At 41.4% G+C, this 17,002-nt stretch overlaps 1 protein-coding gene across 2 annotated transcripts in view; it reads right to left on the bottom strand.

The window, feature by feature from the left end:
- DNAJC5B (DnaJ (Hsp40) homolog, subfamily C, member 5 beta) overlaps positions 1-6,124 on the bottom strand; it is an 88,619-nt gene extending 82,495 nt beyond the window's left edge. For both annotated transcript variants that reach the window (XM_014541014.1, XM_014541015.1), the window contains exons 1-2: positions 6,046-6,124; positions 4,407-4,532 (exon numbers count right to left, since the gene is read on the bottom strand). The gene's annotated coding sequence lies outside the window, so the exon portion shown is untranslated. The remainder of the gene's footprint in view (positions 1-4,406; positions 4,533-6,045) is intronic.
- Between the last annotated feature and the right edge of the window lie 10,878 nt (positions 6,125-17,002).

The raw sequence follows: 17,002 nt of genomic DNA, 5'->3' as shown, positions 1-17,002 counted from the left end.
TCAGACTTGGAATCCCTCAGAGCTACCTGTTGTCATGCATGGAAGGCCAGTCATCAATGCCAAGGGCACCCTAAAGCAAAGGTAGGTGGAAGAGTTTATTTTGAAGAAAATTAAGGGACATCGTAGAGCCATATTTGAGAGGAAGTGTTTTGTGTTCATTAAACCATTACTATTACTTAGCAAGGGCTCCCTTTCTCAGAAGTCAAATGGAGCAGCCACCGATGCCCAGTGAATATTCTTTTGTTGGATTAATTCCTGATTCTGTATCCTACTCATCTTCTGTAATTGCTGCCTCTAGCAAAGTGGCATGTGACATCTGGACATATTATTTCAGGAAAGAAAAAAGAAACATTTGGCAGTCTACACTCTTTTTAAAAGAAGGTGGTTCTCCCTTGTTGAAGGGTAGAGAGTATGTGAATAAATCAATGGTTAGTTTTCCTTTTGGGGTGGTTTTGTGTGTGTGTGTTTTGCTCTCCCAGAATATCTCTTTTATTTCATCTGACAAAAATGTGGGATAATATGTGGTCATTTTTAGTCATTTAAAAAAATTTATATCATTTCACTAAGTAGTTCAGGGTACCTGTATTCTCTATAAGCAGCATACAAGAAGAGTGTGGCACCTGGCCAGTGTGGGTCAGTGGTTGACCTATGAACCAGGTCACGGTTCAATTCCCGGTCAGGGCAGGCAGGAGGCAGCCAATCAATGATTCTCTCTCATCATTAATGTTTCTATCTCTCTCTCCCACTCCCTCTCTGAAATCAATAAAAATATTTTTTTTAAAAAAAGAAAGGATGTGGCAGTAACCACAGGTCAAAGTCATTAGTGAATTTTTAAAATATACATGGACCTTAAAAATAAAAATAAAATATACATACCCCTTACCTCCAAGGAACTTAAGTCTCCTTACAAACTTCCATTGCCAAATAGGCATTAATCTAGTCAACCCAAGAAGACAGGTGAAAGTGTGCACTTTTTAACACTATTTTAAGAACTTTTGGGGGAGTGCAGTCAACAGCGTACTTACAGAGCAGAGAGGCTAACAGTGGAGAATCTTAATGATTTGTTCCACCAACATTTGCTAAGCACTTTCTAAGCATCAGGCACTGTACTGTGTTAAGGTAAGGACACAGAGATTATTTAGCCTGGCTTCTTCTCTCAAGGCACTTCTAGGAGAGTGGGCAGTTGTCGCAGTTATGTACTGACTGACGAGGGCCACAAGCACTGAGGCCATGGGAACACATGGGCCCCTGTAAGGATGGGGATAAAGGAAGACTGCCCAGAGGTGGCACCTGAGCTGGGTGGGCCTTGATAAATAGGAGATAATACAAGAAAATTAGTTAACAGCTGCTTCCTCTGTCATTATTAAATGAAACAGAGAAGACAAGGCTCCTTTGAGAAACTGCAAGAATTTCAGAATGACTAAGTAGAATTTTAAAGGTGTGGTAAGAGTGGGGAGCAGACTACCCAGGACAAAGGTAAGAGCAGGGAAAGAGCAGAGAGGGGGTTTCATGAACCGCTTTGGCAACTCCCTGTCTAGCCGTAGTTGAGCTGGACATCTCTGGTAGGACACAGCCTTCTTCTAGATATGCCCACTTCTCAGAAACAACCCTGAGAGAGTCGTTGCCCCAGAGTTCACAGAGCCTGCTCCCCTGAGCTCAGGGACTCTAGGAGACAGGGAAATGAGCCCCCTCCCACCTCCCACTCCTAGAAGCGTTTACCCAGGAACCTCAGACCCAACATTGCAGGTTTTTACTCTTCTGGAAGGTCAGCCACCATCAGCAATGCAATGGCAGTGTTGCCCCAGACTGTTGCATTGCGGGATTGTTTACCCACTGGGCAGGGACCAAGTACACAGCGTCTCTCAGCCTGTTGCTTCTGATAATTGCATAGTAAATCTTTACATGTGTATTGACTTTTCTGAACTACTATTTAATGGTGATTGATTGATGCTCAATAAATATTTACATTATTTATTGTAAAATAATCATTACAATTGGGTTCTGTGGTGAGGGAGAAACAAAGGAAAAGAGTGGGAGCAAAGAGAAAGAGTGAGGGTGCAGAAAAAATGTAAAGTAGTCATTAACATTAACTTATTCAGTACTTACTAACTCTCCAGTCTGGAGCTTAGACTTCTGTATGTATATTATCTCATTTAATATTACAAAGACTTATGATATAACATTATTACCATCTCTATTTAACAGATGAGGAAACTGAGGGTCAGAGAAGTTGAGTGACTTTCCTAAGGCCAAGGGGGTGGTTTTCTGACTCCAGACCAGGGTTCTATTTGTTATATCAAGCTTCTGGTAAGAGAGGAAGAGGCCTTGGGGCTTCTCTGTAGAAGCTTTAGTAACAGTTCTTGCCTGAGAGTGAGCAGCAGGAGATTCTGCCTTATGTTTCAACAACTAAAGAATAAAGTGTAACTCTTGTTTGGGTGGCTTAAACAAAAACCTGTGGACCTGATCACTGTTCAATGACCCACACAATTTTCTCTGGACATTCTGAATCACCATTGTCATCTCCCCTGCCCTTTATTATTCTGATCTTTGTTTATAACCTTTTACATCCATTTTGATCATCATCCTCCCATAAATGACAAGTGCATGTATACTTTGTGAGCTTAGAAAAAAATCCCAAGTTTAGAATCTGGTGTCTAATATATTATATGACAAATTCCCACATTTGATGTATTCTTTCTCATGGTGTTGGCTTGGGATTTCCTATTAGATCTGAGAAAAATTATTTTTAATAGAATTATTCATGAATGATTAGTGCGTGGCTTTAGAAACATTAATTCATAAGTGTACTTTAGCTATCAGATTGTCAAAAGCCCACTAGAAAGATCCATTTACAGGTTAAATGTTAGTGTGTTTGAAGATCTTTGCTTTTGGTATACCTGACCTGGGTGTGTACTTTTATAATTCATTATATGCATCTAGGGGGCAGATGTTCTGTCTTATTTAGCCTGCGGAGAAAATATTGCTGAGTAAGAAGTAACATATTTTCAGATAGATTAATGAGGATCAAAAGGGTAAATAAAAGTGAAGAAAATATACCCCCGGGTCACAATGTTTATAAATATAAACTTAGTTTGTTGTTAAATGCAATAAAATTAAAAACAGTAAAGCTATTTCCTTTCATAATTTCTTGTGTAGTCTAACAACAGTTACCTAGCTGAACTGAATTACTGATTGAGAAATGTCATTTTAAGCATCAGATTTAGAAGTGCATATTTAAGTTTCTACATTCAATCATTCATCCATTGAAATATTACTGAGCACCTATCAGGCACCATTCCAGGGAGTGAGGATTGGTAGTGAAGAAAATAAAGGTGTTCTCACATGAAGCTTGCAAATTCTAGTGGGAGGAGACAGAAATGCACCCATGAGTATATGATCTACCAGGTGGACATTTGAGCAGAGATATACAGGAAGTGAACACATGAGCCACACAAGAAACTAAGAAAAGAACATTCCAGAACACGTAAGGCATGCAGTAAATGAGGAAATATTCCAGGCAGAGAGAAGAGCAAATATGAAAGCCCTGAAGTAAGACCTAGTATGTTTGAGGGACATTGAGGTGGCAGGTCAAAACACTTAGAATTTAAATCTCAATTAACTATAAATATATAAACTTTTTCATTTAAAAAATTTTTTAAATAAGCTGGCTAAAAAGAAACATCTTTTTGTTTCAATCCATATTAAAACTATTTCTAAGTTTCCTATTTGGGGTAAATACTACATTATCAACTTATTTTAATTTTTTGTTCTTTCGTTCATGTCTACTCTGTGTCAGGCATGTGTGGGCGCTGTTAAGTGCTAGGCAAGCAACAGGGAACATCACAGACATATTCCAGCCTTGATTCGTCGGTGTACAGTGTTGGAGGACTAGCATTCCTTGAGGTCTTCATGTTCATGTATAATGTGGGTAGACTTAGAAGCCAGGATAGGGACTTCAACTAGGAAAAGGGATGGGGGAGTGCTGAGAGGATCAGCAAGGTCTTGTAGACAGACAAATTCAGACGCTGTGAAGAGAAAAAGGAAGAATCAGGTGAGGAAACCTGGGGTCAGGGAATCAGAGACCCACCAGGCAAACGGTTTAGGCACCATGAGATAGGAATCCTAGCCACGCATCTCAGTCAGCTGGGAGAGGTCTCTGTAAACAGCAGCAGGTACCCACAACAAGAAAGGAGCTAAAACAGCTTGTCTCTCCCAGTAGGGCTCAAAGTTTAATGTGGAGAGTTTTCAAGCATTTTTTGTCAAGGCCAAAGGACAAGATCTCAGTTGTTCTGCTCTGCCCAGGCCACACGTTGAAAAGGTGAAGACAGAGGTTTGATTGCATTGTTCACCACTGTTTGAGTTGACGCATGTTGTTGGGTTGAATTGCCCCGTTCCTGACTGATTACCTGAAGTGGGCCCATGGGCTTTCCAGCACCTGTGTCCTCTGGACCCCGGAGGTCTCCTGGCCAGCCACTGTCAGCTGTTGCTCACGTCTGTGCCCTCTGCCCCAGCCATCTGTCCTCCAGATGCCCCTGAATGACAAGGACTTTACTGTAAAAGCGCCAGAGCCCCAAACAATGGAATTTCAGCAAATCTCTGATATCAATTGGACTTTTTTTAAAAACATGACTGCTTCTTCTAGAAAAATCCAGAAAACTTAGTCTTTAATTTTAATTCACATGTGGATAATCAAAATTTTTGTTGTTGTTATTGTTTGTTCTTTGGGTTCTTTTTTCTTCAGTGTCTATTGCCCCATTAAAATTTTACAAATAGGCACACTTGCAATTTCTTCCCCATACATGGATACATACATACATCTTGCATATTTTACATAAATAGTTTATATGTAATTCTATATAAGATATATACATAACCATCCTTACTATGAAATGAAAACAGCATTCAAAATATAAGTCAAAGTAAAATGTAAATGCTTGCTGGGCTCTGGGCTTTGTATAACACAAGATAAAAGAAATGTGGTAGCTGACATTCATAAAATTAATTTAGGTGTTCAAGTCCTACTGCATGCTTCTTGGTTGCCTTGGCAACCCAGTATATAGATGAAAACCCTGGAAACAGGTCAGATACTCACATTGACTTAACAAAACTATCATCCTATTATAAGGATGATTATGTTCACCTTATTTCTATTCCCTTTGACATTTTTTTTTATCCTCACCTAGGATACGCTTTTTAAAAAGTTGATTTTAGGGAGAGAGAGAGAGAAACATCCATCAACTGATGGCCTCCCGTACATGCCCCAGCCAGGGATCGAACCCACAACCTAGGTGTGTGCCCTGACTGGGGATTGAACCCACAACCCGCCCCAGCCAGGGATCGAACCCACAACCTAGGTGTGTGACTGGGGTTTGAACCCGCAACCCTTTTGGTGTAGGGGATGACGCTCCAACCAATTGAGCCACCCAGCCAGAGCAACAAAATTTTTTAATGAATATTTTAATTTGGGGGGCATTCAGAAGTTTTTCTTGTTAATAACTTTTTAAAGTAAAAACATAATCCTACTCCATGCAGTAAATTTGATGAACACATTTATTCTAAAAAATGCTTAAAATCAAATCCTCTCCACCTCAAGCTGAATGACTAGGCATGGCAATCACCCTTAGCTCAACTCTAGCATCAGGCAGCATCGACTCTGCAGCAGCAGGCATGATCCAGCCAACACAGGCCTGGCAAAGAACCATTCTAAAGTGCCTGTCCAGGCTTTGTCAGTTCTGACACAGCATCTTGACTGTATTAGTTCCCATACACCCAGATTAGTTTCAATCTATAACAGTTTACATAGAGGTCCTTTATGGAACCTGACAAAGCATCTGTTGGGATGACAGCACCCTTTAGAAAGAGAACTACACCTGAAGTTTACTAAACAAGTATACAGATGATTCTGAATACTATCTGGTTCTTTCTCACTCCAAAACTGGTGACATCACTAATGAGTGCAGTTGTGGGAATTGTCTCAACTGTCATACAGCCTGGATTCTCTTCTCCCAGGTTTTGGGATATCCTTGGATATTTCATCCTACTTACCATGGGATGTCCACCTCTTCTTTAGGGCCATTACTACTAATCTCAAAAAGTTTTCAGGCTTCCCTTCTGCCAAGTACAGACTATGGACAGAATTACTTGCCTCTCTCTGAAATAATCCGTCAACTCTCCTCTAGGAAACATCATCACACTTCCTGTGCCAAATACATTCTGGGAGCAGCACTAGAGGCGGCGTTATTCTTAATGTTCAATATCTTGTGAGCTGCATGTTATCTGCCTGTTACATGTTTCCATTGCTCATCCTGCTGCCTCTACCGCTAATGCCACATCTAAATTTGAACTAATCAACTTGTTCCTAAAACCAGCTCCTTTCTTGGTTTCCTACTTCTTTTACATATGTCCCCCTTACCCAGGCGTAAAGCTGCAAAGTCAGCCTTGATGCTCCCTCTATCAGCCAACAAGTCCTGAACATTCATGCTCTATCATCTCTGCATAATCATACCTTTTATTCCATACCACTGAGAATCACCATTCCAATTCGTGTCTTCTTACCCATGGTCTTACCTCCTCCTCAGGCTTTCCTCCTTCAATACATTCTATGTTCTGGCCAGATTATTGGTGCTCAAACTCTGCTTTAATGTCACTTTTCCACTCGCAAATATCCAGTGGGTCCCCATTGCTAAAAGGATAAATTCTAGACTACTTCATTTGGTGGGTAAGGTCCTGGTGCAAGCTGTTTCTCTAATCTTATCTCTTAACTAGAGTCCCGATGCACGAAATTCGTGCAAAGGGTAGGCCTTCCTTCTCCCGGCTGCCCTCTGGGATCCAGGACCCGGGTCTTGGGCTTCTCTCCAGCATCCAGGACCCGGGCTTCCCTTGCAGCCCCAGCTTCATCCAGAAGGTCGCCCATTCTAATTAGCATATTAAACTTTTATTATTAAAGATTCTCACCTAACCTCAGCCCCAGTGAGATGTCATCTATTTGCCCTTCCTCCAGCATATCCTATATATTCCACCCCTTGCCCGTGCCCAAGCCCTTCTCTTACCTAGTTGGGTAACCCAGCTGTCATTTCTAACTTTCTTTATTCCCTTGCCATCTTCTACTATAGAAGCTAGAAATGCTAAATGTCCTCTTTCCTAACCTCCCTTGAACACCGTCACATTTGTTGTTCTGTTTTACCTCTAGAAAAATTACAGTGATGAGTATAGAAGTGTGGATTCAGTAAAATGTCATGATGGGGGTTAGATCCAAAAGAGGAGTAATGTTAACAGTTTCTAGTTTATTTGGCTAAATTAAAGATTTTCTTCCTTCCTATTTTTATTTCTCCTTCTTTAGTTTGGTGGAGGAAGGCAAGGGAGGTGTGGTTGCTTGTTTGACATCCTAGCTAGACATAACAGAAACATTTAAGTCCTCTCCTTTACCTCTTCTGATAAATTTTTTAAGTGTGACTTTATTTAATAACTAGAAGCTACATTTTATTTAATTGATTACTATGGCTTGACACAGATGTGCTAGTAAGTAGTAGTCATAAAACTCAAGAGTTTTTGTTTACTTGGATTTCAGCAGTTATCTTCACAAGGATGTTAAGTTGCATTGGTTTTTTTTTTTTTTTTTCATAATGTGCTTAGGGGTTACCAAGTCAAAATGTCCAACCCACAAACTGTTGAACTTTAGTCCACAAAGTAGTAGCTATAGAAACTGAAAGGGTCACTTAGAAAGGCTCTGAACGGTTAGAGACACCTGTGGTTAACACCAGAAAAAAGAAGGAAAGAAAGCCCATTGACCCTCAGTCAACATTATGAACAGTTTTACTTCTGTTTCTTAACAGTCAAGTGTAAACCAACGTGAAGGTAAAATGTCTCTGAACAAAAGGGTTCTAATGTAGCAATAGCTGCAGAGGTCTGATCATGCTCTCCCTCTAGATAGGCAAATGATGTTTCCTGCCTTTGCAAATTTGACCAAATGGCTTAATAATCAATACTTTTCCAAATATTCCTATGCAAATATCATTCTCTAAAAGAGTTCAACCCTGCTATTTATGAGTCACATCAGTTTCTAAAAGGAAATATAGTCACGTGTTTGACCATGGTAGAGTTAGGAGTCAGTGTTTTGGTTGCATACTTTTAAAAGCCAAACTCTCAAAAAAAAAAAAAAAAAAAAAAAAAAAAAAGAAAGAAGAAAGAAAGAAAGAAAGAAAGAAAGAAAGAAAGAAAGAAAGAAAGCCAAACTCTCATCTTAAATATATCCCGATGTGACCATATTTACAACCAAAAAAATGGGGAAGCAAAAAGCAACTGGAGGAATGTAAAGTGGGAGTGATGGACATGAGACAGGGGTCAAGCCCCCATTCCTTCCCACTGCTCCAGGGTTCTTTTGGCGGTTAGAATAGGACCTGTGCCAGGCCCAAGTGCATGTGGGGGTGTAGGGGTGTGGGCGTGGGGGGTGAGGGTGTGCAGAGAAGGCATGGCCCCTTCCCCAGTGGTTCTCAATCTTCTGGCCCTTTAAATACAGTTCCTCATGTTGTGACCCAACCATAAAATTATTTTCGTTGCTACTTCATAACTGTAATGTTGCTACTGTTATGAATCGTAATGTAAATATCTGATATGCAGGATGGTCTTAGGCAACCCCTGTGAAAGGGTCGTTCAACCGCCAAAGGGGTTGCGACCCACAGGTTGAGAACCGCTGCTTTAGGATCTACTGTCAGGTGAAGGAGGCTGACATAGATAAAGAAGTCTGATGGAAAGCTGACCTTGATGAATATTTAAATAGCTCTCTGATAGTAACAGAAGAACTGGGGACTGAAAGCTTCCTTCCTGCAGGTGGGAGCAGGGATGCTTTGGTGGAGATGGTGAGATCTGAGCAGGGTCTTGGATGATGAGTAGGATCGTGACAGATGGAGATGCATGGAAAGGAGTCGGCCAACATGGCAGGAAGAGCAAATGAACTGGCAGGCCTGGGCCACAATCTGCATGGAGCCATGATGAGCCAAGGGGAAAGCCAGTCTTGGGTCAGACACAGGCTGAGAATTTCACCCTTTTTGTCTACGTTAAAGGCAGTCAGGAAGGTATCTGCCATAGAGGCAGGAAGAATAATTTGAGCAAAAATCTCAGCTTCTAGGTAAAGCCCAACCTGCCCTTTCTCCAAAGTTGCAGCCAGAGCTCCTATCATGGGAAACACAGCAGAATGCCCCTCCCCCTCTTTGATTTTCTCATCCTCATCTCTGCTTCTGTGTTCTCCCTGTGGTAGACACCTATTCTCTTTCTGCCCAGGACCCTTCCCTTTTCCTGGGATTGGTGCCTTTTCCTTGGGGAGCTCTTCCTCCCTCCACTCCACGCACATGGACCTAGAGGGGTGGGCCAATCCCAGCGCCTGAAGCCCTGGGCACAGCTGGCTTGTTAGGAGTCAGCAGATGTGAGACTCAAACCATCCTGAGATCTTTCTTTCTTACCTTTTTTTTTTTTTGTCATTCCTTTCATTGATTTATCACAATGCTACTTGTTTGCTGCTTGTCTCCCCCACTAGACCTTGAGGCCAGAAACTTTGGCTTGTTCACTGCAGGGTCTGGCACATATTAGGCCTAATAGAAATCTTCGTGAGGAATGAGCAAGCGAACAGGTTCAGATCCCTGCTCCACCACTTCCCAGCTTTGTCCTTGGATTAATTACCCTCTCAGAAGGCTTCCTCATTTAAAGATCAAGGCTTTCAAGTTGAGTTGCGCATTGGAGATTATGGGAAATGCCTGGTTCCATGAAGAGGCTCCATAAATGGTAGCTATCACTTGTGAAGTTTTTCTTTCCTTCATTTTTCAATGCACCCTGTTGCCAGGCTTAAAGACCTGACATTCTTTCAAGATAATTTTTTTAAAAATATATTTTATTGATTTTTTACAGAGAGGAAGGGAGAGGGATAGAGAGTTAGAAACATCGATGAGAGAGAAACATCGATCAGCTGCCTCCTGCACACCCCCTATTGGGGATGTGCCCGCAACCAAGGTACATGCCCTTGACCGGAATCGAACCTGGGGCCCTTGAGTCCGCAGGCCGACACTCTATCCACTGAGCCAAACCGGTTAGGGCCAAGAGAATTTTTTTATTGAGGTCTAACAAATGTGTAGAAAAGTACACATCCCAATTAGTACATATATGTATATACTAGTAGCCCTGCACATCTGTGTGCCAGTAGCTCGCCAGTAGCTGGCTGCTGCCCTCCAGTAGCTCTCCGCCCACTGCCGTGCCCTCCTGTAGCTCCCCTCCCCTCCCTCTCATAGCTTGATGCCCTGCCCCCTCCTGTATCTCTCCCCTGCCCACTTGTAGCTCACTGCCCCACCCTCCTGCTGATTCCTGATCGGTCATTACACAGTTGGTCGTTACACTTCACGGCGTAACAACCATTTGCATATTACATCTTTATTATATAGGATACATATAATATACACACACCCATGTAACCACCTCCCAAATTAGGAAGTAAAGCATTCCAACACCCAGAAAAGTTTCCCTGTTAGCCTCTCCCATCCCCTGTCCATTCTTTCCCTCCTCTGTTTGATCTGAGATAATGGCACCTCCATTCTTCCTTCAAGCCATTTCTAACTCATTCCTTTTTCTTTTTCCTCTCCTGAGACCTTTCCTAATAACTCTAGCTCTCCAAACCTCCCCTACCACCTGTCGGTCCTGAGATAGTTCACACTGGATTTAGTCTCCCTTTGGTATTGAAGGTAAAAAGGTAGAAGCCCATGGATGAAACTGATTTAAGAGAATAAAGCTAAATAGAGAAAAAAACAGAGATGAAAATCCACGATGCCAATGCTTAAGTGTTGTCCAGTTAAGTTTTTCTGAGGTTCAGATGAACTCATGCACTTGCCACTGAGACTTCCAGTAAATCCCCTTTTTGTCTGTTAGATTAGGATAGGGTTTGTCACTTGCAATCAAAATGTTCTTAACTAAACGATGTCTGTACTGGTTAGTTCCCATTTGCTGGGAGGTGCCCTCTACCCACGTGCCCACTCTCTGCTCAGTGCCCCCAAAGGCTGACTGTATCCTTGGACTCCCCAGCCTTCCTGCTTCTGGTTGGGTTCACCCAAGGCGAGTCACTAACAGGAAATGGAGTGAAGGAGGAGAGCGAAGCCTCTCCTGAATGCACAGCGCCTCTCAGGAGGCTGGTCCACACAGCTCTCTCCCAGCTTTGGTAACTGCTCCCTTCCCCTGAAGTGTACACAGGGCTCCCTGCTCTGAGCTGCCTAAAGTAAGCCACACATTTTGTTGCTCTCTCTAAAATCCTGCCGACATCTTTGCAAATAGTCCTTTTACGAAAATCACCTCAATTGTTCAGCCAGAGAAAGTCCTTTCTCCCAGACTCTGACTGTTATAAGCCAACCAGGTGACTGTTGAGGGTTGTGAATCTTTCCTACGCCAGGACTCTTGGGATGTAAATTATAAACTAACTGCTATACATCTTGGATTATTTGGTTATGAAAAGGTAACTCTCAATCTACCATCACTAACTGATTTTAGCCTATAGGAGGCCCAGAGTCAGCAAATCCAAGGCCGAGGCTCAACATTCCCCATTTCCATACGCTGTGTGAGTTCACTAGTAAGAGTCCATCCATCAAGGATTCTGATGCAGGCACAGCACCAGAATCCTTCTCAGCACAACCCAGCCCTCAGCAGTCAGCATCAGTCACCACAGGCCTTCCGGGCTTTAACCCCATAGCAGAGCCAACTGAGAATCCTTAAGCCAGAGCTAAAGCAAGGATCATTTGCCCTATCATGATCCAATCTTGATTTTTCTGGGAGCAATTTTTAGAAGCAGACTCCTGGTTCAGGCCCTTGGTCACTGCCTGAGTGCCTTGGTCACCCTGGTCATGTATGCCATCTAAACAACCTTATCAAGACATGGATTACAAGGGTGGAGACAGCAGGGCCTTTAGGGAACATTAGGGAACTTGAGGATGAACTTTTCAGATATCTAGCCATTCACAAAACTTCATAGTCAGCAACCCCAAACATCTATACAGCTTTGGGGGGAAAAATCGTTTTTCTCTTTCTCTCCATTTTCTTTCTGCAGAAATGGTATCTCGGACATGATACTTAATGACACTCACCCAGGCACGGCACACCTCCATAGGTTGATTAGTCTCCCAGGGCTGCTGTTAGAAGGTACCACAGATTGGATAGGTTAAAACAACAGAAATGTACTGCCTCACAGTTCTGGAAGCCAAAAGTTGAGGTCAAGGTGTCATCAGGGCCATGCTCCCTCCAGAGCCGCTTCCTAGCCTCCCCCCGGCTTCTGGTGGCGCCAGGCATTCCTTGTCTTGTGGCAGCCAATTCCAGTCTCTATCTCTGTCCTGACGTGGCTGTCTTCCTTCGTGTGTGTCTCTGTCTTTTCACATGGCATTCTTTTTTACATGAGGACACGAGTCATATTAGATTAGGGGCCTACCCTCATTTAACTAATTACATCAGTAAGGATCATTTCCAAATAAGGTCACATTCTGAGGGTACTGGAGGTTAGAACTTCACCAGATCTTTTTGGGGAACACAATTCACCCCATAACAATAGGTGTATCTGAGATTGGCCACAACCTTCCAGAATATCAGCCCAAAGCCTAAAACTTTCTGATTCAAGAAAGTAACATTGGAATGTAAGTGAGGATTATGTTAGTATAAAAACCATCTTGAATCTGTTCTAATTTGGGGCTGGGGGGTCATAAGTATTAATTCACAACTGACAGATACAATGTTTTGTGTCAGAAAAGGGCACTACCCAGAGACCTGCTCTCAGGGCCCAGCTTCCCCACTGCCAGTAGTTGGCTTTTATTGCTTTATTTGTTGTTATTAATAGTAACACATTATTTTTAAAATACTCCCTTATACAAAAATTAAACTCGGTATGGCATTCTCTTCACCTCATCGGTGATTTTCAAAGTCATTCTCAAATTTCTGCCCCAAATTTTGAATTAAAGAGGAGAGGATTCTTCTTTAGTGTTTCTAATAATGAGAATAAGAAAAGGTATTCCATTTTGCTTCCCCTAGGACCAGCCTAGGGAGTGCTTCATCAATAGATTTTATAGAGAATCACAGCCAAGACAGAAAGACAATCCAGAGCAAGTGTCTGCTTTTAGAGGAAAAAATGATGAAATTCCTTTTTATCATAATAATGAGTTGTTAATCCACTCATTATTTACTGGGAATAAGATATCACAGGAAATAAGATATTGTGAACATTGGTACCAGTCTTTTCAAAACAGCTTCAAAAAAGCCTAGATCTGCTTTTTGTTTTCATGAGTCATTCTTTAAGGAGGACAGTTCTCAGGCCTGTCATAAAGAATCACTTTCCCCATAGGAATGGGTGGCAACCCCAACTATCACACATGCAACCTGACATGAGGTCTGTCTTCCGAATTAAGTATCCAGCTAATTTCTCTTAGAATACAAAAAGAAAGAGAGAAAGGAAGAAAGAAGGGAAGGAGGGAAGAAAGAAACCACCTCCTTCAATTATAATAACAAAGCTCTTTGTGATGTGTTTTAATCCATACCTGAAAGGTGTGAATTCAACTAGAAGATATTGAGTGTATCCAATAGCTTCCAATTTGTGCCAACCTGATTTTCCCTTTGTTCTTTCTCAATGGATAAATTCTTACCAGTAGAACATTCTACAACTTCAAACTTTCCTTTGATATAATCTCTAGTGGTCATGAGGGGAACCATTGCTGGCTTGTTTGCACTTGTCTTAGGGACTAGGTGGAGGAAATTGGACACAGTAATTAATTCAGATTCAATGCCCAGGGGTGCCTCAAGAAACCTGAACTTGAATCTCAGATTGCAAAAACACAATTCAAAGAGAACAAGATATTGCTTCTCCCCTGGCATTTTGCTGATAGAACTGTAAAGCTAAATGGACGATTACCCCCCCTCCCCCACTGTATATTGCATTCTATTTATCATCATCTATTCTAAGAAGCAGCAATCTACAAGTAAAATGATATCACCAATTTGCTTCCTTGATTTAAAATAGTACCAGCACAAATCCAATCTGAATTTTTTAAATGATCTTTGAAAAACAAACCACAACAAAATGGACCCCACGCCTACTGATTGCTCCTACATTAAAAACACACTGTATGGTGGGACGCTGATCTTTCTTTCTTCTAATAGCAGTTTTATAATGGAAAAACACTATGACCTTAACCGAGTTGAAAAACACAGACACATGTTATGTTGAACATAAACAAAAATACCTAACTACCAGGCTTATTTCCTGACCAGTACGCATTTGATGTGTTTAAAGCCTAGTAATGTATTACAGCAGCTATGACTATATGGAAAGTCTCCTTGGGCAGGTTGGTACATGACTTCAGGCTTATTTAGAGCTGTCATCAGCTCCTTGTAGGATATTGGCTCTTTACAGTGGTCTCTGATCCAGTTAGGCTTTCCAGGGTGCAGTCACCAGCATCTGTGTGATTGTTTCATGGACTTTGGTAATGCTTATTTGAATAGTTGCATAGGAAAAATTTCCCATTTGACTGCAAGCACCAGAACATCATCTCTTCTTTCTTCTTTCTTTATTTTATTTAGTTATAAAGGCAATGTATGTATTTTTTTTATTTGGGGGAAAAAAAACAGAGAAAAGCTTTTTTTAAAAGAATCTTTTATCATCTCATCACTTCTCACATCCACTGTTTGTATTCTGGTTATAATCTCATGACTTATTTGTATGTGTTGTTTCTTATGTGATGAAGTTGGGCAATTACACAGGGTATAGAATTCTGACTTCTACTATTTTAAAAAGCATGTAGCATCACTCTTGTTTATTTGCAGAGTTATTTTAATGATTGCATACTATTATATAAAGTGTTGGCACTTTATATGGTTAGCTTACTTAACCATGAGCTATTTAATTTGCCCTCCCACTCCAACACAGACATGGTTTTCTGCTATTATAAACAATTTTGTAATGATCATCTTTGTGGGAAAAAAAAGTATAGCAAATTCCAAAATATGAGTCAAAAAGTATTAACACTTATAACTCGGGTCAGCATGCCAAATTACTTTCTAAAGGGTTCTGTTATTTTACCCAACACTAGTTAAGTGCATAGTACCCAGTTAGTTCACCACACCCGTATGCCATTGAATTTTGTGATATTTTTAATGACTCCTCTAATCTAATCAATGGCCATGATAGTCCCAGTTATGAATTTTATTTCTTTGACTACTAGCGAAGTTATTTTTTCCCCATAATTTGGCTCACTATTTGTATTTCTTCTCTTACAAGCTGTCGTTTGTGCTGTTTCCCACATATCTATCAGTGACTTATATTTTTCTTATGGATTTGTGAGAGCTCTTATATTGAATATTTGGTATCCTATTTGCTGTAAATATTTGGTTTTACTTTTAAACTCATACACACAGAATTTTAAAACTTCACTATAATCAACTCCGTGTATTTTTCTCATTGACGTATTACTTCTAAACTTAGGAAACTCTTCTTGCATAAAATTGGCAAATTCATTTCTGTTTTCTTCTAGATTTTCTAGTTAACACTTTAAGTTATCTGGAATTAGTGTTCATAATTATATATCAATCTAAATTGTTTTCTCTATTGCTAGCCAATAATCTCATTCATTTGCTATGTATAAGTTTGTATAGTACGGATATAATTTTTACATTTGGTGACCAATATATTCTGTTCTACTGAGCTATCTGTTTAAGGTGTATAGCTGAAATGATTGTAGCTTCATAATAAACTAGAGGCCCGGTGCATGAAATTCGTGCACGGGGGGAGGGGTCCCTCAAACCAGCCTGCACCCTCTCCAATCCGGGACCCCTCAGGGGATGTCCAATTGCCTGTTGGACATCTCTCTCACAATCCAGGACCACTGGCTCCTAACCACCTACCTGCCTACCTGTCTAATGCCCCTAACTGTTCCCCTGCCTGGCTGATCACCCCTAATCGCTTCTGCCTGCCTGCCTGGTCACCCCTAACGGCCCTCCCCTGCCGGCCTAGTCGCCCCGAACGTACATATGGCTGGGGTCCCTCAGCCTGGCCTGTGCCCTCTTGCAGTCTGGGAGCCCTCAGGGGATGAGAGCCTAAGTCAGCAGTCAGACATCCTTTGCTCTACTATGAAGGCAGGAGAGCCTCCCAGCCCCACTTCTGCACTTGCCAGCTGTGAGCCCAGCACAGGGCTTCTGGCTGAGCAGCACTCCCCCTGAGGGAGCGCACTGACCACCAGGGGGCAGCTCCTGCATTGAGCGTCTGCCCCCTGGTGATCAGTGTGTGTCATAGTGACTGGTTGTTCCACCGTTTGGTCGATTTGCATATTAGCCTTTTATTATATAGGATAGGCACAACCCATATGTCTCTCTCTTAATCTCTTTTTCACTAGAATGCCTCTTGGAATATACTACACAAACTTCTTTGAACACACTTTTTTTTCAGTACAATATTTTCAACACTATATGTATAGGAAAAGTTATTTTTCCCTAAAACAATATTTTTGCCTTGGTCAGTGTGGCTCACTTCTTTGAGAGTCATCCCATGCACTGAAAGGTCACAGGTTCAATTCCAATCAGGGCACATACCCAGGTTGCAGATTCAATGCAATCAGTCAATGTTTCTCTCTCTCTCCCTTTCCGTTCCTTTCTCTCTAAAATCAACAACAATAAAAGCTCAATACCATATTTTAAACAAAACTATACTGTACATAGAATAATTATTGAGTTAATAAAGAATAATAAAAATAAGTCTTGAATCAAATAAAATTAGTGGAATATTATAATTATACTAGAGGCCAGATGCATGAAATTCATGCAAGAGTAGGCCTTCCTTCCCCCCGGCTGCCGGCACCAGCTTCCCTCTGGCACCAGGAACCCAGGCTTCCCTCACAGCCCGGGCTTCCTCTAGAAGGATGTCTGGTCTAATTAGCATATTATGCTTTTATTATTATAGATCAATATCAAAATGTGAATACCATTTTGTTTTTTTTGTTTTGTTTTGTTT

Source organism: Myotis brandtii, unplaced genomic scaffold (assembly GCF_000412655.1).
Source record: "Myotis brandtii unplaced genomic scaffold, ASM41265v1 scaffold254, whole genome shotgun sequence".
Taxonomy (NCBI): Eukaryota; Metazoa; Chordata; class Mammalia; order Chiroptera; family Vespertilionidae; genus Myotis; species Myotis brandtii.
The sequence above is the reverse complement of the archived record's forward strand: the minus strand, read 5'-3'. Positions and strand labels throughout refer to the sequence as shown.